The sequence below is a fragment of the Vombatus ursinus genome, unplaced genomic scaffold (assembly GCF_900497805.2).
Source record: "Vombatus ursinus unplaced genomic scaffold, bare-nosed wombat genome assembly UNPS02014810.1, whole genome shotgun sequence".
NCBI lineage: Eukaryota > Metazoa > Chordata > Mammalia > Diprotodontia > Vombatidae > Vombatus > Vombatus ursinus.
The window spans coordinates 25347277-25372696 of NW_020954588.1; the positions used below are offsets into that span (position 1 = coordinate 25347277).

The 25420-nt window shown below is 39.2% G+C and overlaps 1 protein-coding gene across 1 annotated transcript in view; it reads right to left on the bottom strand.

Moving 5' to 3' along the window:
• Positions 1-25420, bottom strand: part of NAALADL2 (N-acetylated alpha-linked acidic dipeptidase like 2) — a 1445704-nt gene that overhangs the window by 1117974 nt on the left and 302310 nt on the right. Inside the window, exon 3 of the mRNA XM_027875745.1 lies at positions 21331-21508. The gene's annotated coding sequence lies outside the window, so the exon portion shown is untranslated. The remainder of the gene's footprint in view (positions 1-21330; positions 21509-25420) is intronic.

Genomic DNA, 25420 nt, shown 5'->3' on the forward strand with positions numbered 1-25420 from the left:
GATGAACCTTTTTTTTTTTTTAAATTAATAAGGTTAATTGCTGCATAGGTAAAGAAGGATGGAGATGATATCAAGAGATTTTGAGATTTTATATATATATATATATGTGTGTGTGTGTATGTGTGTGTGTGTGTGTGTGTGTGTGTGTGTGTATAAGGAGGGAAGACATTGTAAATGGCCTCTAACTTCTCAGTAAAGTATGTCACAAAGTCCTCTTCTGAGAGGGTGGGAGAAGGTGGTGTGGGAGATGAGGAGAGAAGAGAAGGGAAGAAACGAATGCCATGTGTGACAGGATCAACAGAGGAAGAATGAAAAGTTTTGTGTTGCTGAAGAGTGGGCTCAGTTGAAATTAAATAATATCAATTTGTAGTAGGTCCAGTCTAGATAGGAGTGAATCAATTTCTATACCTTAAAATGCACTCACTTTCATGGGAATCAACTGGGATGTCCAACTTTCATACCTTGCCAACTGCTATGTATCAATAAAGGAAAAAGGAGAAACGTGTCCAGCAATAAACTTTTGAATGGCAGATGTCTGTAGAAATTAGTGATTGTTGTCACATATTTGTAGGATGTAGAGTTGGAAGGGATCCACCTTGTGCAACCACCTCAATTTCCTTCTGAGGAAACTTAGGTGATCATAAAGGATGGACAGATCATAGATTCAGAGCCAGAAAGGACTTCAGAGAGCAGCCGGTAATCATCATTTCCTTCATTTTCCCAATGGGGAAACTAAGAGGCAAAGTAACTCCCTCAGGATCACCCAGGTAATAAGGTGTCAGAGTTAGGATTCAGGTCCCCTCTGGGCTCTTTCCCTATTTGTATCCTCTCCTGCCAGGCACAGTTCTTTAGCAAGTGCTTAACAAATGCTTTTTGACTGAATGATTGGTTCGATTTCAACCTCCATCTTGGCTCCAACTCTAATACTTATAGTACTTATCTGCCTGCATGAAGAACTCAATAATCAAAGGATCAAAGATTTATCATTATGAATGACCCTAGAAGCCATCAAATACAGACCCTTCCTTTTACAGATGAGGTAAGTGAGGCCCAGGGAAATTAAGTGACTTGTCTAGGGTCACACAACTAGTTAAGTGTCTAAAGCAGTATCTGAATCCAGAATATCTTGAGTCCAAATCCAATATTCTACCTCCTATATTATGCTTCCTCTCTGTAACTTTTATTTCTTTCAAAAAAAAATAGCATGTAGGTACTAGTATCCTCAGGAGAGGTTTAATGCCCAGGTACCAACAGCTAGTATACATCAGTGGCGGCATTTGAACTCAGATCTTCTGATTCCAAGTTCAGTGTTTTTTCCACTTCTTTCATACTGCCTCTCTTCTGGAGCTAGCTGTCCATCTTTACCCTTATCGTGGTAGCTGCTCCCCAAGGGTGGGACAATTTCTCTTAAAGACTTGATCACCTTCCATCTCAATAGTTTTGAAGTAGTCTCTCTTCTCAGGAGAGTTCTCTGAAGAGTGGGGCCTTCAACTCTCTGACCTTGCTTTAGTATCAGCGAAGGACAGAATCTCCTGCTAGCCCTTCCTCAAGTGAAGCTGAAGTCTGTCTGTTTCTACCTGGCTGTCCCCTTCATGTCCATACTATCCCCCATCTCTGAGTTCTTTTCACTGTGCCGTGCAACAGTGCTGAAGGTGGAATCAAAAGACTTGGGTTTGAACCCCAGGTCTACCTCTTCTCTCTCTCTCTCTCCCTCTCTCTCTCTCTCCTCCCCCCTCTCCATATATATACATATATATATATATAAACACATATATCCCTGTATCTATTAACCAATTATCTATAGATACATACATACATATATACATAGATGTATACTTTAGACAGATGACATATATATACATATATATTTATCAGCTTAAGACTTTTTTTAAAGAGCTATATTATCATTGGAAGTAGTAATAGTAGAATAGTAGCAGTAGTAGTAGCAGTAGAGTAGTAGGAATAGGAGTGATAGTAACAGTAATAGCAGCAGCAGCAGCAGCAGCAGTAGTAGTAGTAGTAGTAGTAGTAGTAGTAGTAGTAGTAGTGGTGGTGGTAGTAGTGGGTCGTAGTGGTAGTAGTGGTGGTGGGAGCGGAGGAGGAGGAACCAGAGGAATTAGAGTCATCATAGAAAGCATTGTAGGAGTAGCAGTAGGAATGGGGACTGGCACTGTGATTCTATGGCCACAGAGAGGAGCTTCCTTTACTACGTTGAGCCATATCTTCTCTTCAGTTTAAGCCTTGAAAGTCTGACTACATCACTGAGTTTAAGTGACTTGCTGGGAATCACATGGTCAATATGTCATGGAGGCAAGATCTGAACCCAGGTTTTCCTCATTTTGAAGCCAGCTCTCTACAACTACAACTACTCCTTCTACTAATATTATAGCTCTTTAAAGTTTTCTTTCTTCTTTCTTTTTTTTTTTCAGCCAAAGACAAGGTTTATTAGAACATCTGTCATATTGGGCAGACTCTTAAGGAGTCTGAATGTTACTGAGCTATTGGCTAGATTATAAGAATCTGAGCAGTAGCTAGATTTTAAGAATCTAAGCCTCTTTAAAGTTTTCAAAGAACTTTACGTATATTACTTGAGCCTCATGACAACTTCGTGAGGTAGCTGCTGTTATTATCCTCATTTTAAAGATGAGAGAACTGAGGATGACAAAGGTTAAGTGTCTTATCCAGGACTACACAACTATTAAGTATCTGGAGCTGGATTTGAACTCAGTTTTTCCCTACTCCAAGTCTAATATCAAAGCAGCTAGGTTGCTCAGTGGATAGAGTGCTAGGCCTGGAGTCAGGAAGGCCTGAGTTCAAATCCAACCTCTGACACATACTAGCTGTGTGACCCTGGACAAGTCACCTGACTTGTGTTTATCTAGATCTGTATCAGAATTGTAAAGAGGATAAAATGAGATAACATTTGTGAGGTGCTTTGAAAATCTTAAAGTCCTGTTTAAGAACTAGCTATGATTAAACAATGTGCTACCTAGATGTCTCATTATGGTTTGTATAATTATAGTAATGATGCTTTCCCTCCCACCAGTTGCCCCCAGCTGCAGTCTTCAAGGGATTAGGTCAACATTATTGTACCTTGCTCCATCCCTGCCCCCGATATCTTCTGTATCCCACCACGGGCCAGTGTACAGATCATCTTCCTGACCTTTCAGTAGAATCCTGCCCCAAGAGCACATTGCACATATTCCCAATATGTGCAGTCCCATTTACAACAGTGAATCATCGTGACTCTCACTGTGCCCCTAACAGTAGTGTCTTTCTGATGAAAGTGTCAGCCCTGAGATGCCAATTAGCGCCAAAAGAAAATCCCTCAGAAACAACATGACCTAACCCTAAAATCTAGCAACCGGAAAAAGATAGAGAAAGAGACAAATGAGCACTTCATAGAAATTGATGCTCACGGAGCCTGACATATTCGATCAGTTATGGAACGACCTCACACTTTATTCTTTATGGCCAGCATCGCTATATTTTTAGATTGTTTTCTGGGGATGCCAGCATGTATTTCATGGACACCTAATGACTTCCAAGCCTGGTGCCTGTCTGGTGGACCCTGGGCACTCAATAAGTCATCAATGGTCGTGAGCATCTGGGAACTTACAGAGTTTGGAATTGTGGGATGTGTGTGGGGGGAACAATGACAAAAAGAACCACGACATTTAGCTTAAATACATCCAAACATCATATTATAGTTCCATAGCAGAATACTGAAGGTAATCCTGCAGGAATTATAAAGAGCAAGTGTGGTCCCAAAGAATAGATATGAAAGGACCCTTTTCCCTACTCTTATGCAGAGGAGAGAGATCAATGGATGTGGAATATTGTAAATGTTGTTAGATTTTTTTTCAATATATTGATTGATTTGCTGATTTTTTTTCATCCTCTCTTTTTTTTCTTTTAAAAATGGTAATATGGGATGGGAGAGGAGTTGGAACACAGGGAAATTCAGATGATGTAAAAACAAAACACATCTAAGATTTTTTTAAAGACGGAAACTGTCTGTGGGTCAGGAAAATGTGTGAAGAAATTTCACATAGCTGCTGTGTGTTCCAACATCACGCAGAGTCAAATCATGAATCCATTCAAATTTTGAAAGGTATAAATGGGTGATTTTAAAGGTGGAAGGAACTTCCAGTGAGGGAGCTCCCTTCACGTTACAGATCTGCAATTATTCTGTCATTTGTCTTCTTAGAGATTTCCATGGGGCACTATGACTTACCCACCCTCAGAGAGCCAGACTACATCAGAGACAGGACTTCAATCCAGGCCTTCCAGGTCTCTATCTACTATAACAGGTTGATTCATATGTGTGTGTGTGTGTGTACACACATACATGCATGTATGTACACACTGATGTATGTGTATGTATATATGTATGTTTTACATATGTATGTGCATATGTATACACACACACACATATATACATATATATACATATATATATACACACACAAATAACATGGCGTAATGTATAGAAAGCTGGTCTTGGAGTCAGGAATATGTGGTTTCGAATCCTGCCTAACACATATCTGCATGCCTGTTTGAGGGAAGGGGATGATCAATGCCTTAGGCCTCTCTTTAAGATTAAAAATTGCGAATGAATTGTGGATTTGCATCCTGATAAGAATTTCCAAAATGGGATGGAAACATGGCCTGGACCCAAAAATATATTAAGCAAACAGAAGGAAATTCAGAAGAGAATGTTGGCATTAGGGCGATGGTGCTACTAAGGTGTTAAATGAAGTTGTATTTAATGGCAAGTTGGCACATGTACAGACAGCATCAGCTGGTTAAGATGGTATCTCCACATGGAGGATGCTGGGATTGTTTCTGGGAGAATTAGGATGTCTATTTTTTTTATTTTTAAAAAATATTTCCCAGTTGCATGTGAAAATATTTTTTTTAAACATGTGTTTTTAAAACTTTGGGTTCCAAATTTTCTCTCTTCCTCCCTCCCCACCCACCCTCATTGATAAGGCAAGCAACTAAAAATAGGTTATATATGTGCAGTTATGCAAAACACTTCCATAGTAGACATGCTGTGAAAAACTAACTCTATTTCCCTTAATCCTATCCCGCCCACCCATTTATTCTATTCTTTCTTTTGACCCTGTCCCTCCTCAGAAGTATTTGCTTCTGATTACCCCCTTTCCCAATCTACCCTCCTCTCTATCATTCCCCTACTCTCTTGTCCCCTTCTCCCCCTATTTTCCTGTAGGGTAAGACAGATTTCCACACCCAATTGAGTGTGTATGTTATTCCCTCCTTAAGACAAATCCTATGAGAATAAGATTCACTCATTCCCTCTCACCTTCCCCCGTTTCCCCTCCACTGTAAGAGCCTTTTCTTTTCTGTTTTTTTGTTTTTTTGCGGGATAATTTATGAGAATTAGGATGTCTAGACCAAGCATGGACATTCCCTAACTGGTGATTCTGGGTAGTCTATTATTTTTACAGTAAATTTCCTTGGAAAATTGAAACAAGGGACATATCAGATCAAATATGATAATGTACACAAAACACTTTAGCACAATGAAGTGAATTGTAAACGTAAGCTCTCATTGCTGCCACTGGAGGAGATACGAGCACGTGCTCAGTGATGGATGAATGAAGCAGTTATATATGCAAAGCATTGGGGATACAAATGAAAAAGTGGTACATCCTTTTCTCAAGGACCTCACATTTCAATGGAGGAGAAAATACAGATGGAAGGTTTCAGCTACAGGTCAAATGGGAAACTCCCATGATCCTTAGGGTGCAGTGGTAAAGCAAGAGGTGATGCCTTTTTAAAAAGTCATTTCCATGATCAAATGACATTGATTTCAGATGTAGAATCTTTTGACCAATGACTGAGGATTTTTGGTGGCAAGAACTTTCATTTCTAAGTCTTCTGTAGCTGTGGCTGGAGCCTCTGAGGTTGCCAGGAGGCATCTGTACAGACGTTGATTCTCAGGCTAAGGACAAAGAGCAGGAAGCTTTGATATTTCCAAGGTCCTGGGTTCAAGGCCCTCAGCTGTCTCCAGTAGGGTCTGAGGGGAGATGGTCATCACGGTGGTGGTAGTGATTGAATTTGACTGGCACGGATTGCTTCCTAGTTCCCCCTAAGCATGTCCTGACTCGTTAGATAGGCTGATTTGCTTGCACTGTAAAGGGTGGTTCATTAACAGGTAGGGGAAATAGCCAGTCCCTTCTCCATAGGAGCCACCTTCTATGAAGGTGGATGAATGCACGAGCTGGGTTGGAAGGACTGGTGATCTGAGGGTGCTACTTCAAGGGCTCTTGTGTCTATCTCTTTATGGTGATGATGGGGAAGGTTCACTTCACAACGATCATTTCTCTCAATGATGGGTTAGGAGTCTGGGCTGGCAGCAAGTCCAGTAGCGTGGGGGGACCTTGCTATTCCCAAGGCTCTTGAGTTCAGATCCTTGGCTATCTCCATTAGGATCTGAGTAAAATTAGTAGTCAAGGTGATGGTGGTATACATAAATGGTACATATCTGTCACCTGAGGATCAGCATGACTAAATTGGGAGACACTCATTCAAAAGTGAGAGAGAGCTGCAAGGTGAGAGAATAATTAGCCACAGCAGCTCTCAAGGACTGTCTAATAAGGCATAGAAAGTTGTAGGCTTTATTAGGGTAGGGAGAATCCACCTGGAAGAACCGCAGATGCCAGGGGGTACTGAAGCTAGTTAATGTTCCTGCAACAGTTAATCTCAGTATAAATCCTAAAATTATACTAACAACATATTGACATATAGTATGCATTATGTTCTAATAGTACACTAACAAGGCTGCTAGGTAATACATTATATTAGGATAGTATATCCTATATACTTAGAGTAAACAGCTCCTGAGATCATATTTGTAAACTGCTTAGCACAGTGCCTGGCGCATAATACTCATAATAATTAACTGTTTTTTCCTCCTTCCCTCCCTCTCTCCCTCCTTTCCTTCCTTTCCTTCCTTCCTTCCTTCCTTCCTTCCTTCTTTCCTTCCTTCTTTCCTTTCTTCCTCCCTCCCTTCCTCCATCTTTCCCTTCCTCCATCTTTCCTTTCCTTCCTTCCTTCAACATATACATATACACACCTATGTGTTTATACATATCACCCCAGCTAGTCTGTACATTTCTTAAAGCTAGAGACTGGTATTATTTTGTTTTTGGGGGGAGACAAGGAGGAGAGCTTTGTATCCCCAGCACATAGGAGAATGTTTGAAATGCAGTAAGTATTCAATAAAAATTTGTTAATAATAATAATAAGGATAATAATAACAATAGCTAGCATTTATATAGCATTTTTAAGACTTTCAAAGTGCCATACGAAGATTATCTCTTTTAACTCACAAAAATCCGGTAAGTTTTAAGACGTAAGTTTGAATCTTACCTCAGATAATAGCTGTGTGACCACGGACATGACCATTTAACCTGTCACTGCCTCAGTTTCTTCATCTAAAAATAGGGATAACAACATCTACTTCTTGGGATTGTTGTGCAGACCACAACTGTAAAGTACTTCAAAAAAGTGGTATATAAATGCTAGTTGTTGTTGTTGTTACAAAGACATTGAGATATTGATACTCATGGCAAGAAATCATCAGCTTTTCAAGATGAGAAATGTTAGGACGTTATTATTTGAGCTTAGGGGAAAGGCTCTTGGGGGGAAGGCTCCCAGGCCCCCATGTTGCTATGAGAGTGACAGATTCCAGAACACTGTAAAGCCAATGGCAGTCAGGCCAGTGAATGGAAAGAAGGAAAAACATGGAAGAAGTGGGCTAGACTTTCTAATTTTATGAATTATCTGAGTCTGCCTACTTTGAGGCAGCCTGGCCTAGTGAATAGACAGCTAGCCTTGAAGTCAGGATATCCTAGGTTCAAGTCTCAGACAGGATAATCTATCAGCCCTCAGATAGGGCTGGTGTGACCTTGGGCAGATCATCTAACCAACCATTGTTCTGCATAGCTCTCTACATTGGAAAGAAGCCATGACCTTCATTGGTAGAGGGTGTTTGCTCACAAGGGCATACCTTATGCCAATGACTTCACAGGTCCGGAATTTATCCCTATTGTTGTTTAAACCCTAAGCCTACTTGTTTCCATGATGCTGTCAAATAAAAACATAACAAATTATAAAATTATGCAAACTTTTAAGATGATTTTTAATTTTGTTGCCCTGGGCCAAAGCTCCTCTGTCTCACCCTAGTTATGACTCTTATACCTATGTTCTATATGGTACCAGGGAAACTCACATGATAGCCTATATTCAGGATAGAGAGCAGTAAATAGATAAAGAAGTAGACGGCTAAAAAATTGGTCAAGAAAACCTCAGTCAGAGACTTATCCTTTTTCCTCCAGACTTACAGGCAGAAGCTTTCAGGTCAACTACATGATGACAAGCCTGACAAGGAATGGCCCTTTCCTTGTGATGTCTCAGTGATTATTAATTATCATTCACCAATACTATGGGCTCCAAGTTCAGTGTGAGTCTACTGTATAAGAGGGAGGTGTTAACTGGTAGAACACAGCAGATGGTCAGTCAAAAAACATTTACTATCTGAATGGAGGGCAAAGAATTAAATTCCTTCCAAAACCTTCCTTTACAGAGCGCAGAAATTGGACTTCCAGCTACGGCTCTGTTTGGTTTCAACTACACAGAACAAGATGTCCCCCCACCAGGTACTTACCAGTGCCTTAACTCTTTCTGGCTTCCTCTGGGGTTTTGTCTTTACTCTTTAGAATGTAAGCTGCTTGAGGGCAAGGACTGGTTTTTTTTTTCTTCTTTGTACCCCAGGCACTTAGCACAGTGCCTGGCACATAGTAGGAGCTTAATAAATGTTCTGAATTATAAGCACCTGTTATGTGCCAGACACTGTGCTAAGAGATGACCAGTATGTGTCAGAAAAGCTTTGAACTGCCAGGAGCAAGTCCATCGACCTTGACTCAATCATCTGTACTACATATCCCCAGGTTCTAGGAGCCAAACCTTCCAATCAGCTTTCTCTAAGAAGTGACTATTTGCTCTTAAAAATGAAGCCCTCTCTTAGCTTTAAGAGACAACAGTCATACAATATGGCATTCCCTTTGCTGCTCACAAATTCAGGTTATTTGCATTTTCCGCTCATTGTTTAACTTCACATAAATCTCTGATTAAAATTCTACAAGATTTACAGCAGTATCATCAATGTATGAGAAGTTCCAAATTGCTCTATCCATGTTCTTCCAGGTTCAGAAAGGTACACTTTGAACACTTAATTATCTTTACACATAAAATTTTCCAATATCACTGATGAAAGCCTTATACAATCCTGGTGGCCCACGGAAAACTTGATCTCCAATGTCAAAGAAAGGTGAATGAGAAGTATGTAAATAAAAGTGTGGAGTTTTCTAATTAAAATAGAATTAAATACTTGAAGCTTGAAACCAAGCTTTTTTAATTGGTTTGAGGTACTAATCTCAAAAGGGTAAAGTCTGATGAATTAGGTTAGAGTTTTACCAAGCCAAATGGTTTCCCCTGAGACACATTCTTACAAGTGTCTAAATGAGAAAAAAGGAGAGAGGACACTTTCCAATATAGTTAATGGTGGGTAGAATTAGAAGAACACTTAGAAGACAACACTGTGGGCACATCTCAAGATAACGTCAGATGCAATTAAGCCACTTGCATTGGCAGGATTTTGCAGGGAGGGGAGGAGAATTTCCTAAAAGAGTAAATTTAATTATTTCCTAATATCTGGAGTCAAATTATAGGTGTAAATATTAATGGTGGCCTCTTTGGGATTCAGTGTTTTCTATTATAAGAGGCCATCTCAGGCTTGATTCCAGGAAAACAAAAGTTCCAAATATTTAGAGTGATCTCGAAGGAGAATGAACTAACTGTAGAGGTGGTCGCTTCTTTAGGAAGAAGCTGAATGGCCACTTGGTGACTACGTTTGGTCTATGAGTTGGACTTAGATGGTCACTGAGGTCCCTTCCAGCTTTCCAATTCTGTTACTCTATCATTCCAATTCATCCGTGATTTCACTGAGGTGGTTATTTTCTTCAGTGATGAAGACTGTTATCCATCCATGCTTGTCCATCCTGTGTGGCTCTTCATGACTTCCTGCAAACACCAGACAGAGTCTACCCAATGTGCAGGATGACATTCTCGTGACTCTTTCTATTGTGTAGATACCAATGAAGCATGTGCTTTGGTTGTCCTTTGGTCTCACTATGGTTTCTCTAGTCAGTCTGTCCATTTGTCTGTCTTCATCTCTGTTTCCATCTCTCGGTCTCTGTCTTCTTCTCTGTCTTTTTATGGCTCTGTCTGTGTCTGTCTGTCTGTCTCTCTCTCTCATATTTCTCTGTTGGCTTTCCTTATGCCACTGGCCTTGCATCCTTTTCTTCTTTCCATACTCATACCCACCATGTGCTTCTTTATTATCCTTGAAGTGATCTCAGTTAGTTAATAAACATGTATTAAGCACCTACTATGTGCCAGGCACTATGCTAAGTACTGATCTTTAATATTCCTTGTTCAGAGACTGTACTAGACTCTAGCTGGCATTCATAAAACATCAGTAGATCTTTAAAAAAAGTGAGCCTTTGTCAGATAGCAATTTGGGGTCATTAAAAGCACTGTGATTTCCAAAAGGCAATTTATCTCCTTCTCTTACACCCAGTTAACTCTGGGACCATCTGCCATGTCTGCCTCAGAAAGAGGAGCTGATAGATGATCCCTAGAGGTCCTTGATACACTTTTCAAAGTATTGTTCCACAGATATGCTACTATCAAATAGCATCACAGAATCGGAGCGCTTTGGAAAGGGCTGGCTGGACCCTCAGTGGCCAGCTAGTTAGGGCCACTTTCATGCAAACAAGAATTCTCTATGTGGCACTTTGAACAAACTGTCACTTCCTGAAGACCTTCAGAGAAAGAGAGCCCACTACCTGCTAAGGAAGCTCCTTCTACTTCTGAATGTCTCTGATTATTAGGACTTAACATTGAGCCTAAACCTGCCTGGTAAATATAGATACTCAATAGAAATTTAGCACCAAAAATGTCTCTCAAGGAAGAAGAAAAAAAATACAAGATGTAAAGTGTGCACATCATACCCAGGAATGCCCCTTAAAAGCAGGGACTATATTGACTGGCTTTTTCTATTCCCAGTGCTTACGGACCAGTCCTTTGTGCACAGTTGGTGTTATTCGCCCTTCGTTTTCAAAGAGGACCAATGATATCACAGGGTGAAGTCTTGATTGGTGCATGAATTGGATTTAAGTGAGGTAGAGCTGCGCAAAGTCTTGTCCTCACTCTCTTTCAGAGTCATCAAAGTCTAATGGCAAGAAAGAAGTCAAGATAACTGGCAATGGCCCCGGATGCAGTGGATGACCCTGGCATATTCAATATCTAACCAAGCTCTAAGCATTCCACAATGTCTGCGTCAGCCTCCTTCACGGCAACTGGAGCAAATCATTCTCATCCACCCATTCCACTAGGGGAAGTATTCACATACTTGGGGTAGACATCCCTCTAACTCACCAATGAGTACCCTCAACACATGTGCACACGGTAAGTATTTAATAAATGCTTTCTTTATTCATTCACTCCATTGAATCAATAAACATTTTAGAACTTATTACACATACAGCTCTGTGCTAAGCATTTCTGGGGAAATAGAAAACATATCCCCCTCATTCAATAATCACATAATTTCTAATCTAGGCATTCTTTAACTTTTTTTCTAATATTTTGGAAGTTAAGTTCTGTTTGTGTACTTTATTTTTTCATGTTACAGGATATCTAGCAGGTAAAGAGTTTGATTCCAATAACAATAGTACTACTACTACTACTACTACTAATAATAATAATTAACAACTAGCATTTAAAGAGCTCTTTAAGTTTTGCAAAGCACTTCACATAGGTTATTTCATTTGATCCTAACATCAACCTTGAGGTGTAGGTGCTATTATTATCCCCATTTTACAGATGAGGAAACTGAGGCAAATAGGGTTAAGTGACTTACCCAGGGTCACCCAGCTAGTATAAGTGTCTGAGGCCAGATTTGAACTCAGGAAGATGAGTCTTCTTGATTCCAAGCCCAGTGCACTATGCACTATGGTGCTACCTAAGCTGCCCAGCTTTCTAGTCCAACACTATTGATTCACTGTCATCTGTAACAACAAAACCCATGAACAGAGAGGTTTTATGGACACGGGCAAGTCACTTAACTTTTCATTCTTTAATCAAGGGGGTTTCCATACCCTGATGGGCTTCTTTAATTAAGTCAGCAGGACATCCTTCCCATCCAAACAAGACAAATAAAAGATGTCAAGAAATATAACTTTCAGTTAAAAAAAAAGAATCTGCACAAACACTGGCTTGGCAAATCTGCATCCCAAAGGTTAGTGTGCTGTAATGGACTAGAAAATACTAAATTGCAAGTTAGCCGACCAGGTTTCTAGCCCCACCTCTCCAACCAGCCTCCTGGGTGGCCCTGGTCAAGTCTCTTAATCTTTCTAAACTCAGTTTCTTCATCTGTAATGAGGGCACTGGAAGATATAATCTCTAAAGTCCTTCCAGCTGTGACATTCTGAATGTTGAAATATTCATGAGGCATCCTGTAAGCATTAGGCTTCTCTCAAAACATCATGATTCTCAGTCAACAGATAGGCTTCCAAATGTAAAAGGCCATAAATTGTAAATGGGGTGAGAAGAGTGTCTGCCTTCAGAAACATACCAATGCATCACAAAAAAATATAAGAAAGATGGCTTCATCTGGCTATTCTCCTCACCTAGAATGGGAATTAGTTTCTATCAAGGCAATTCCTAATGGTTTGCAATCAAAGTTGGCTTCTAATATATAGTTAGTATTTTTATGTTACATTTTAAAAGGTGGCTGTGTTTCTTACCCCATCAAAGTAAATCATCTAAATCTTAAGTAGGGAAGAGGCAGGCTGGGTGTTGAGAATTAACATTAGGCATCATGGATCTAGAGTCAGAATTGACCTCCAGGGTCTTTTACAAGTGAGAAGACTGGGACAGCCTAGAAAAAATTAAATGTCATGTACTGTATAGCAGATTAAAGAGACGGATTTGGAGTCAGGAAAAACTGAGTTCAAATCCTATATCAGACTTTTACTAGCTGTGTGACCCTAGGCAAGTCATTTCATCTGTCTGTGCCTCAGTTTCTGTATCTGTACAACGATGGGGTTGGATTTGGTGACCTTTAAGGTTGCTTCCAGCTCTGAATCTACGATTATATGGTCCTGTAGTAAGTGTCAGAGGAAGGATTTCAGTTAGAGGTGTATTAGAACCAGATCACACTAACTCTTGAAAGCCAGTTGTTAAATGTTCAGTGGGGTCTTTAGGTACCTTAGGATTTAGCAAATGCTAAAATCAGAGCTTGATTTACTGTTTTCTAAACGGGCTAGATTTAAGAAAATGATGAAACAAATATATTAAAAATGCAGATTAAATGTAAAAGTGTGTCATGGGTAAAGGTTTTTTTTTTTTTTCCAGAGAACCAGTTGTTATACATTTACTAAAATACTACTAATTTGAACCCAGATCCTCTGACCCCAGAGTGGAAATTATGATCAGACAGTCAAAACAGTAAAGGAGTTTCCCTAGAATCCTGGCAACTTTCATACAAAATCTCTTCAATCCATACAAACGTGAATATAGGGCCCAACATCACTGAGTGTTTTCATGAAAAGTTTCCATTAGGTGAGAAAATATTGTGGGGGAGGTTAGAGTGGGGCTGGTAATTTCCACAGAAATGCTGCCACAAAAGCTGGAAATGGTTGATGGTCTGAATAATGTTCAAGTAGAATTTCATGACTTCACAGTAGAAAGTATGCCTGTTCAGGGGAGGGGATCTTTTGTATTTGTCTTTATATTCTCAATGCTTGGCAAAATGGCACGTAATAGGCCCTTAAAAACGTTGGCTAAGTCAAAAGATTTATCAGCAATGTTATTGGGAAAGTATGTCTGGGAAAACCTCCAGGGGATGTGTGATTCACTAGGGGATTTCTGCCCTCCCCTCTTCCTCCAGTGCCTCCTTGGATCATAGATTTTAAGCTGGAAAAGACCTCTGAGGTCATCTAGTCAAATTCTCTCATTTTATAGATGAGGAAGTAAAGGACTAGGGAGGTGAAATCAATCGTCCAAGGTCACAGAGGAAATGAGTAATGGAGCCAGGATGTGAACCCAAGCCCTGGGCATGATACTAATAAATCTGCCGTTAAACTAAATTGAGCATTCCTAGACCCAAGAGAACTGCTGGTCAACACTAATTTCTTATTCCTCTCATTCTTTTCCTTGATTTTCTCTTTTAAATTTTGTTTTCCATGCATTAGGTGTGTTTTAAACCTGCATGGCTAGGCAAGAGATCCCCTAGAAATAATCCATTGGCTGACTTCAGTGTCTTGGTTCTACGTACAGCCTTTTGTGAAGGTCACTGTTTTTATTTTGCTGCAATGGTGTTTTGTTTTGTTTTTTTAAAGGAGGGAATTAGACAATTTGCAAGGCCCAAATGCCACAAATAAGACTGGCTGGCAGTTTTTCTGTTGCTTCTTTTTCTTGCGCTCAAAAAACTCAGGCAATGGCTCCTATTTTCCTGACCTTTTTTGTTTGTTTGTTTGTTTTTTAAAGATAAATTTTATTTTGACACAGCATACAAACCTGAAGAAGTCACAATCTACTCCCCTTCTTCCCCTATCCAGGTCTCTGAGCATCATGATGCCTCGTGGGGTAGCAAGGTGACTAAGTCTGAACATATGATCAACTTGTACTTTGATAGCTGGCCATTTGTTCAAAGAAAGGATGAACCAGAAGGAGGTTAGAGACAGAAAGGAAGGCACTATATATGCCACAATATTTGTAGCAGCACTTAGACTTGGGAAGAAAAAGAGTAGGTGCCCAGTTTTAGAGAATATCCAAACAAATTGTGTTACATAAATGGAACAGATGTTACTATGCCACAGCCATAACAAATACAAAGAATTCAGAGAGGGTGGGAAGATTTATATGAACTGATCCAGAGTCAAGTAGGCACAACAAAAAAGATATGTTGCAAAAATATAAAGGTAAAGAATAATAACTTTAACAAAAAGAATTAAATATCCTATCCTAATAATGACCCCAGGGAAAAGATGAGAAAATGCAGCTCTATCCCATCCCTGCAGATGTGGAGGACTATGGGTATAGAACATTACTGCATATCCTCTCACATTCAGTTGACATGCTAGTTAATTTTGACAAACTGTTTTTTAAATTTCTCTTTGTTATTCTTTATTATGAGGGATGGCTCAATTGGCAGGGTAGGGGGAAATGATATATTAAGAAATAAATGTGAGGTAAAAACAAGAGATGTTCAACAAAATTTTTAAAGTTAAAAAAGGGAGGGCTAGCGTGTATTTGTTTTTCTTTCTTTTTTTTTTGACAATTAATAGTAACAAATGAGATTATTTTGTAAAGCACTTAGCACAATCTGGCATGCAGTCTGGTGCTTAATAAATGCTCATTCCCTATCATGGTCCGTTGTATTTCACCCTAGGTTGTGGTCGTTTAGAGAAGTCAAGATCCATAAAGATGATAGTAAATTTGAAGATAGCTTGCTTGGGAAAATGCAAGACCCTTTTTCTTGGTTATGCAAGATCATATGTATTGGGATATAGTGTATATTTTCACCTCTCTTAGACTTGAAATAAGAAAGATAGGAGTTCTTTAGCAAATACTGGATGTATCAGGGCAGCTAGGTGGCACAATGGATAGAGTACTGGGCCTGAAGTCAGGAAGATTCATCTTCCTGAGTTCAAATCTGGCCTCAGACACTTACTAGCTGTGTGACTCTGGACAAGTCACTTAAGCCTGTTTGCCCTAGTTTCCTCATCTGCAAAATTATCCGGAGAAGGAAACAGAAAGCCACTCCAGTATCTTTGCCAAGAAAACCCCAAATGGGGTCATGGAGACTTAGACAAGACTGACATATGACTGGTCAACAGCAACAACAGGTGTGTCACTTTGAGGAAGCCAATCAAGCTATCTAAACCTCAGTTTCTTCATGTATGAAAATGGGAAAAATCACATTGACACTATTGATTTCGCTGGATTAAACAACATAACAATACATAGGAAATCACTTTGTAAACTAACGCTATTGACAATTTAATAACTTAAAAATTAGAAAGTAGATGTGTGAGGGGGATAATGTATTTCTGTCAACTTTGGCCTCTTTTTTAACTCTATAAATTAGTCATTCAATAAATATTTATTAAGCACCTACTATGTGCTAGTCACTATGCTACATGCTAGGGATATAAGGAAAGGCAAAAGACAATTCTTGTCCTCAAGGGGCATATGATCTAATGAGAGAAAACAACACATAAAAGGAAGCTGGAAAAAGTAGGTGGGGAGGTATCCAGCAGAGGGCATAATGGCATCCAATCCAAAGGAGTTGGTGGGAAATGAAGAGATGTCTGGCCTAGGAGTCCTCTTTAAATAGCCTCTTGCTCCTTCTCACAATACTATCCCACCAATGCAAATCAACAACTCATCTATAACTAATTAATTATCTTAGAGTTCCCTGGGGTGCTGAGATTTGTCACACAGCTAGTATGTATCAGAGACAAGACTTGAATTCAGATCTTCCTGACTCCACTGAATAACTCCTATGTTATTCATGTATGAATAACACTCCCTAACGGTAACAATCCCTAACACTCCAATAATCTTTCTTTTAGAATTGGAATAGATTTTCTTTAGGCTAAGAATAAATTAGTAGCCAGGTTGAGTTAAATAAACAGGAAACCATTTTTAAAAATCTACCAAGTATGTAATTTAATAAAGGAAACATGGGTTAACACATAGGAGTTATTCATTGGAGTCAGGAAGATCTGAATTCAAGTCTTGTCTCTGATACATACTAGCTGTGTGACAAATCTCAGCACCCCAGGGAACTCTAAGATAATTAATTAGTTATAGATGAGTTGTTGATTTGCACTGGTGGGATAGTTTCCACGCTGTGGCTTCCCCTACACTTATGGAATAACATGTCTGAATCACCCCGCCCATCCTTTCATCCTCAAATAATTATTTAAAGAATCATTTAATATTTTTGTTTGCTGAATTCATCAATAAATGTTTATAGCTAAGCTAAAGGTAAAACATCAGTGTAGAATAATATCATATATATCCAAGAATGTATTAATGCACAGTTAAGATATCATTGAACGCTTTTGCCTAATGGATCAGGTATAAATATAACTCACTCTGGGCCCCAGTGTTCTCATCTGTAAAATGAGGAGATTGGAATAAATGATCTCTTAGGGCCCTTCCAGCACTAAATCCTATGATCTTTTGTCAGAACTGTAACAACTGTTTTGTATCAACACTCCCTGTATCTTTAGATAATCATAAATATCTACTGTATATTTCAATATTAAATTACTAGCAGTGATTTCTTTTGCTTTCCATTTCCAGCCCCTTTCTAATGTGGTCTCACCTCATCTCAACCTAACAAGGCCACTGCTTCTCTATATGTGGCTGCCAAAAAGCTGCTGTGAAATGGAGCTAAAGTAAGAGACACCTAGCTCCCAGGGATAGCGAAGTGAGAGGCTTTCTATACTCTACTTTGGTCAGATCAAAGGCCTTCAGCAGTGCTACCAAAATCAAATGTAAACAGGGTCACTAAAATATATAGAAGGCCCCTTTGGGGCCACATGGTGATTTAGACAACCACATATAACATTATCTATGTTCTACTATTGTTGTTTTTTAATATTGTTAAGTAGTTTCCATTTACATTTTAATCTGGTTCAGGATCACGCTCAGGAATGTCACATGCTGCAAAGAGGCCAGAAGGCCATATGTTTGACATCTTTGACAAAGAATGTTGTACTCAGTTCCAGGCACCATCTTCAGGAAGGGCACTGATAAGATAATGTCTTACAACTCTCAAATTGTATGATTCTGCTTTATTCTGATACCACTCACCCAACTTTGTGCTTCTGCTTATCCACCTTGTCTTCAACTCACCCCTACCAGTCCCAGCCTCTGAGAGCAGACACTCTTTGGTCTTTCTTCATGTCCTCAGTGTCTGGCACAGGGTAATTTCTTAATACACGTTTGCTGACTGATTGAATAGCCATTCTTCAAGGACCAATTCGAGTTCCTTCTTCTCTGAGAAATCAAGGGCAATTACTCTAGCCCACATTAATGACTTTCATCATGTCTTCTAACTTTTTAGGTGCCCCAAGATGGTGGTTACACAGTTCGTTCTCAGGAAGAACTAGTTAAATGATGGGCTGATATGTATGATGGAAGCAGGACCATGGAAGCAGGCAGCCATATCTGGTCCCTTTCTTTATTTCATCTGCTCAGATGCAAGTAGCACATGAAGTGATATGAATCATAAGGATCTGTATCGTTTCCAAGAAATAATGCGTCGCCCTCTCCCTCTCTTCCTTTCTCTGTCTCTTCCTCCCTATCCCTCTCTCACCCTTTCCCTCTCTCTCCTTCTCCCTCTCCCTCCTTTATGAGCTACCCTCAAGAAGGTTATAGTCTGTTAGGGAAATAATAAACCTGCAGATAACTAGCTACAGTATAGCGGCATAAGTAGCTGATCTAGACTGAGATGAGATTTAGGTTGAACCTTGCCTCTGACATTAGCTGCAACACCACTGACTAGACCCTTAACCTCTCTGGGGCTCAGTTTCCAAAAAAATGAACTGCTTAGAATGGACAACCGTTCAAGTCACTCTTTACTCTAAAACAGAAAAGAAGTTCCAACTGGGAACTTATAATCACAGATAAAGAGCTGGATGGGTCCTCAGTTGCCATGTAGTCCAGCCCCCTCATTTTACAGAGGAAGAAACTGAGGCTCAGGGAGGTCAAGTGATTTGCATAACATTACACAGGAAGTATTAGAGGTTAGATGTGAACTCAGGTTCTCTTACTCCAAAGTTGGTGTTCTATTGACTCTTATTTTATTGAGTAAAGGGAGCACAAAGGTAGAAGAATGAATACCATAAGGGGATGCTGGGTATGTAGAAGACAAAGCCTACCATATTGCCTAGGACCAGCACTAATGTGCAGAGTTTAGCAGTCTTAGCCGCTTTGTCTCACATCTTCACCATCATTGCCAAATCTTCACTTTGGAGATTCCCCTGGGGGAATGTGTATTCTACCTTTCCAGTAGCCCACACCCTCAGTTTACATAATAATAGAGGAATGTTAATGACAGACTAATGCTAAGTAAAGCAATACTTCATCTCCCATCTCCCGTCCCAAAAGCTCAAACTTTAATTGAAAAGGGATTTATTTTGAACTAACTTTTCAAATGGTCCTTCCATGTGTCTCTTGCTGAAGGTGCCATTATGCTTAAGAGCTGTTAACTCGAAATTTACAATAATGATTTTGAATTTAAAAAAAAAATATGGCTTTGTATAATCATTAGGGAAAGATATTAATTTAAGGAGTTCATCTGATCTTATTTTAAAATGTCTAAGAAATGAAGAGAAAACATTTCTAAGTCCAAAATGATAGATCATGTCTTTGGCTGGTTAAATATTTAATAATCATTTAAATTCAACAACAGTCTGCTTAAGTTAGAAATATTGAAATTAGTCATGTAAAAATGGTTTTAAAGTCAAGCACTGGAAACCCACATTCTGTGCACTTCATTTCATTTTATAGTCTCTAAGAACTATTACAATTTTTAATAAACTTGTATCTGGGATTTGAAGCCAAACACTTACATTCAAAAGGCAAGAATTTATTAACTAAAAGACACCCAAAGTGGCAATAAAATGTATTCCCCCGTGATAAGCTGCAAATGAGTTGTAAAAGTTGCAATTTATTAATTCCAATACAATTAAGGAACACAGCTGTCCCATCTGTATCCCCAGTGGCCCACTTTCCTAAGGATGACAAATACACATATACATACATGCATATATGTATTATATACACACACACACACACATACATACACACACATACACACACATACATTTTCATTGCTGATAGACAAACATCCCTTGGTCCAAATGAGACAGCAGCCTCTGTTTAGTTTTGCAGACAGTAATCTATGTCCTAAAACCTTGGAAATTTAGGCATGTAATTTTTTTTTAAGTCTTGTATATATGCTGAAATCCACAAAGTCATGAAACTTCCAGAGCATCCAGAATGAGAGTGAGATTAACAGAATGAGAGTGAGATTAACAATCACTGAAATTCTTGTTTAGGTTTTAATTATGCTTTTTTGCTAATTGCCCTATAACTGTAGATACATAAGGCAGCATGATGTAGTAGAAAGAACTCTGCATATTGGCTTTAGGAGCCAATATTTTCTAGCTGCCTGACCCTGGGCAAATTCTACCTTGAATAATACTGTTTTTGTGTCCTTGAACAGGTGATTTCAACATTTAGTGCCCCGGGCAACAATTAGAAGTTGTAGAATAGAGTCTAGCCTACATGGCAAAGGGAATTCTCTTCAACAGGTAGAATCCCAGGTTCTGTACCCTCCTCCTCCCAAAACACACACACATACACACACACACACACACACACACACACACACAAATGTAAACACAAAACCAAAAGAGTTATTTATGCAACATATTTGTATGATTTCAGTATGCCACATACCACCTTTATGACTTTGAGCAAATGACCACACCTCACTTTCAAAGGATCAGAGGATCAAAGATTTAGAGTGGATCAGGAGCCCAACACCTTCGTGTTACAGATTAAGAAACAGACCCAGAGAAGACAGTTGACTTGCCCAAGGTCTCACTGCTGGTATACAAGGGTGGATACCCATTGCTTCATGCCTGACAAACACTGCTATTCTTCATCCATTAAATAAAGGTGTTGAGCTGGGATCCAGGTGGCACAGTGAGTAGATTGCTGGACTTTGAGTCAGAAAGACCTGAGTTCAAATCCTGCCTCAAATACTTACTAGTTCTGTGACATTGGGCAAGTCACTTAAATTCTTTCTTCCTCAGATTCCCTATCTGTAAAATGGGGATAATGATAGCACCTGCCTTGCAGGGTAGTTGTGAGGACTAAATGAGATAACATATCTAAATCTCTTTGCAAACCTTAAAGTGCTATATAAATGCTAGTTATTATTATTATTAATATTATATTATAACATGCCCTTTTAGTTCCAGAGTTGATAATAGTGAAAGATAAACACTGTCAAAAAATACAACTTTATCTGACTTAAAATACGTTGAAACCTATAAATTAATATATAGTAAAAATAAAGTAATATTTTTTGCCTTATCATAAAAAATCTTTTGTTAGATTCTAGAATGATTAATGACTCACTTTGATATTTCAACAGGTGGGTGATTTCCTCAGTAGGAGGAGTATGCCCTTCCACAGATGGCGATCACAACCCCTCCAGACCTTAATAGATGGCTTCATGAGTTGCCATGGTCAAAAGAAACCATCACCTGGTGCCAGCCTTCCGTTACTGCGTCTCCTTGATCTTGGCTAGGCTGACCTGCGGATGACAGATACACAATTGATTGGTACTTCCAGACACATGCCAAAATGCAAGAGCTTGGTCTAGCTAGACGTGACTATCTAGGCTTCAGTCACATTCACTTCAAAGGAGGCATCACAAAAAGACTCTGGCTTAAGGATTTACCACTGTGCAAAATTTAGTTCCAAGTCATATTTCCAAGGAATGTTTTATTGTTATAAATGGCTGTGTCAATGTCTTTCTTTTTAAAAGATACAAATCTATTGTCATCCAGAGTGCTGTACAAAGAGGAATACAAAATAATCATAAACCAATCACATCCCTGGGAAGAGAAACTAACAAGAAATTCAATTTCAAATGTGACCTTAATAAAAGTTTAACTTGGAATGAATCCTTCAGAATCTTTTGCTTAAAGTAAAATGAAAAATGCACTGTGTCCCACACAGCAAATTATTTCGGGATATTTTTAATAAGATTACTGTCAACTTCATGACAGAATGCATTAGCCCGGCCCCACCCAGCTTGTCGTCTCACAGCAGAACGGGATGGTGTCGCCAACCTCACAGGTTCCGTGGCAAAGCCGGGAGAAGGGGGCTTGTGTTCTGCTTTTATTTTCTCGTCTCCTGGTTCTGGGTTGAATTTTAAAAAAAAGGTGAAAAAGTAATCAAGAGGTTGAATGAGCAATCCTGATAGTTATGATCACAACAGTAAACTGGGAATAAGGGTCCTCATTGTATTTCATTACACGCGCACTGGGTAATTTAGGCTTGTCACTTAACTCCCTGATCCCTGATTTCTCTGGGTGTCAAATATCAACTGGTACAGGAAATATCGAGGAATATTTTGAAGCTGGGAAAGTCATATTTGTTCCTTAAGCTAAGGCGTTAGTAAATTGCCTCTTAATGACAAATAAATGTATCAGGCTACTTCTAACCAAAGTGTATCATTTGGGTCTTTCAAGGTGACATCTCTGGAAATTCAATTCACTTACAGTATGTTTAAGGTCCTAGGTTAGCTGTGGAGGAGATGTACAGATAAGAAAGCCATGGGCCCTGCCCTCATGGAATTGCCAAGCTAGTAAGGTGGTCTGACACAGACATAACTCTGCTATCAATTAGATTGGGACAAGTGGATAGAAAAAGGACCAAGCAATATGCTCAAGGTCCAGGGACAAAGGTTGAAGTTTTGATTGGGCAGAGAAAAGTGAAGAAAGGCATCAGGCAAGGTTCAGAGATGAGGTGGCATTTGAACTGGAGGAAATTTGTTTTTCTTGACTATGTATATTTGCTATAAGAATTATGTCTTCTTTTTTGTTTATTCATTGGAGGTAGGGAGAAGTGAGAGGGAGAAGAGGCAAGCCATAGGGTTACCCCCTCCCCCCAAAAATGAATGTGATTGCAGCATTTTTTAATGCACAGAAAAGAATAGAAGGAAGGTCAGAGGAAATACAGACAAGCAGAATAGCTTTGAAAGTTACAAAATAAACTGATTATACACTTCAAAAGAAAATTGTATGTAATAGAGATCAATCATTTTGTATACAATTTTCTTTTTTAAAATTTGCTTTCTTTTTGGAAATGGTAATTTTATTTGGTATTTATCATGGCCATCAAAAAAAAAAAGCCTGAAGAACTAGAATCTTGCAGGATGGGTGAGATTTCAACAGACTGATATGGGGGTTAGGGACAATAAAGAACAATCCAAAATAATAGTTAATGGAAAGGAACAGAGATGGAAGCACATGAGTCGTATGAAGGAGATGGCCAATAATCCAGTTGATTGGAACATATTATAAGTAGAAGGCAATAATATGATATAAAACCTAACGTGGGTGGGTCCTAATGACAGTGAGCCTCAAAAGCCACATTCCATCTTATGGGGCTTCTTCAGCTGACAAAAGGAATCCATTGAATAAATCTGAGCAGAAGGGTGCCATGGGTGATACAGTGGAAGGAAGACTGGCTCTGGAGTCAGAGGACATGGGGTTAAGATTCTCCCACGAATAGTAGGATCACCATCTGTCTAGAGGCGGCTAGATGATACAGGAGATAGAGTATGACCTGGAATCCAGGAAGACCTGAGTTCAAATCCAATCTCAAACACTCACTAGCTGTGTGACTGAGCAAATCACTTAAATTTTGTCTGCCTTAGTGTCCTAATCTATAAAATAGACACAATAATAATATCTACCTCTCAGTGTTGTTGTGAAGATCACGTGAGATATTATTAATATAATATAAAATACTTGGCAGACTTTAAAGTGATAAATAAATTGGTGGTGGTGGTGTTGGTGGTGGTGGTAGTGGTAGTAGTAGCTGTATATCACTTAAAGTTCCTGGGCCCCACTTTCATTATCTGTAAAAGCAGGGGACTGAACTAGATGATCATTATGGTCCCTTTCAGCTCAGACCCAGGGACCTATAAGCCTATGATTAAATTCCATGTATAAGGAAGATTGATTTGGTATCCATATAAAGAAAAGATGGGATGAGGGAGCAGATGGAGGTGGGAAAATATGTTATAGTACTAACCAGGTGGATTACAATGAGATACATGAGCCATGACAATGAGACAGATTCATTTAATGTGAAGGCAAAACACCTTTTTTTTTGAGTCTCAGTATCCACATATGTAAGATAGAAATTATACAATCTGAAGTCCCTAATTTCCTGGGTTACTGTGAGGCTTAAGTGAGGTGATATATTCAGAGAGTTCTATAAACTATAAAGCATTATAGAAAGGTCATTTATTAATGGTTTTGTTGCATGTAACCAGAGCCCTGGGCTCAGGAACAGCAGGACGATATTTGGAAAATGAGCCTGTTGTCGAAACCACAAAAAGAGATGGAGAAAAGCATGGTGGGCCCCAGCAGGCCGCAACATATTCCTGACCAAGAACTGTAGCATAAAAAATGTCAAAAGGGAGAAATATGACTGGAAGAGAAGTTGGACAGGCCACAACAGGAGAAGCAAGCGGTAGAGATATTCATGTAATGTTGCTGCTCTTTGGTCATTTCAGTCATGTATGACTCTTCATGAGCCCATTTTATGGGCAAAGATACTGAAGAAGTTCACCATGTCCTTCTCCAGCTCATTTTACAGATAAGGAATCTGAGGCAAACAGGGTTAGGTGACTTGCCCAGGGTCACACATCTAGTAAGTGTCTGAGGCCAGACTTTGAACTCAGGAAGATGAGTCTTCTTGACTTAAGGCCTGGAGCTCTAACCGCTGCACCACCTTGCTGCTCCAACCATGTAAAATCAGGATAATCAGAAGAAAGTCCCAGGGCGTTGAGTCAACTTGGACAAATGTCACACAGGATGAGAGATGTATGGGATGGACTGAGAGCTGCACTAGTGGAACAAGTGGCCTGTTAGTGAAATCACAGATCCATTCATACATCAAAGTTATCAAAGCCTATTTAAAAAAACAAAACAAAACTCTAAAAAGCCTATTTTTTTAAAAAGCCTATTTAAAAAAAAAACCTATAAAGAAAAGACAGAATTATAAAAGGCAGAAAACTGGAATGTTTACCCAAGTATTTGTGAAGGACATGTGATATAACTGAAGATCAAAAATCCTCAAAAGAAACTTCATTTTTTTTTAAACTGAGGAGTAGGCATACTAAATGTTCCAGGAGAAAACTCTCCAAAGAGTCATTTCTTATGACAAAATTAATACTCTACAAAGAAGTCTTAGAAATTTGGGCCCAGTTGGAGGGGGCAGTTGCTAATGAGACATGAAATATAAATCTTTTTTTAAATCATCACTGCTTTGAGACTCTCTTGTGAACGTGTGGTCACAGCTCTTCACCCCTTTTACTAGTCTCTGGGAAGCACGGCGTGGGTCCACAAAGCTGAAAGAGTCGACATTTGATCTTTATTTTTTTTTCCTGGAATGTTTCCAATTAAGACCAGTTTTCTAACAAATG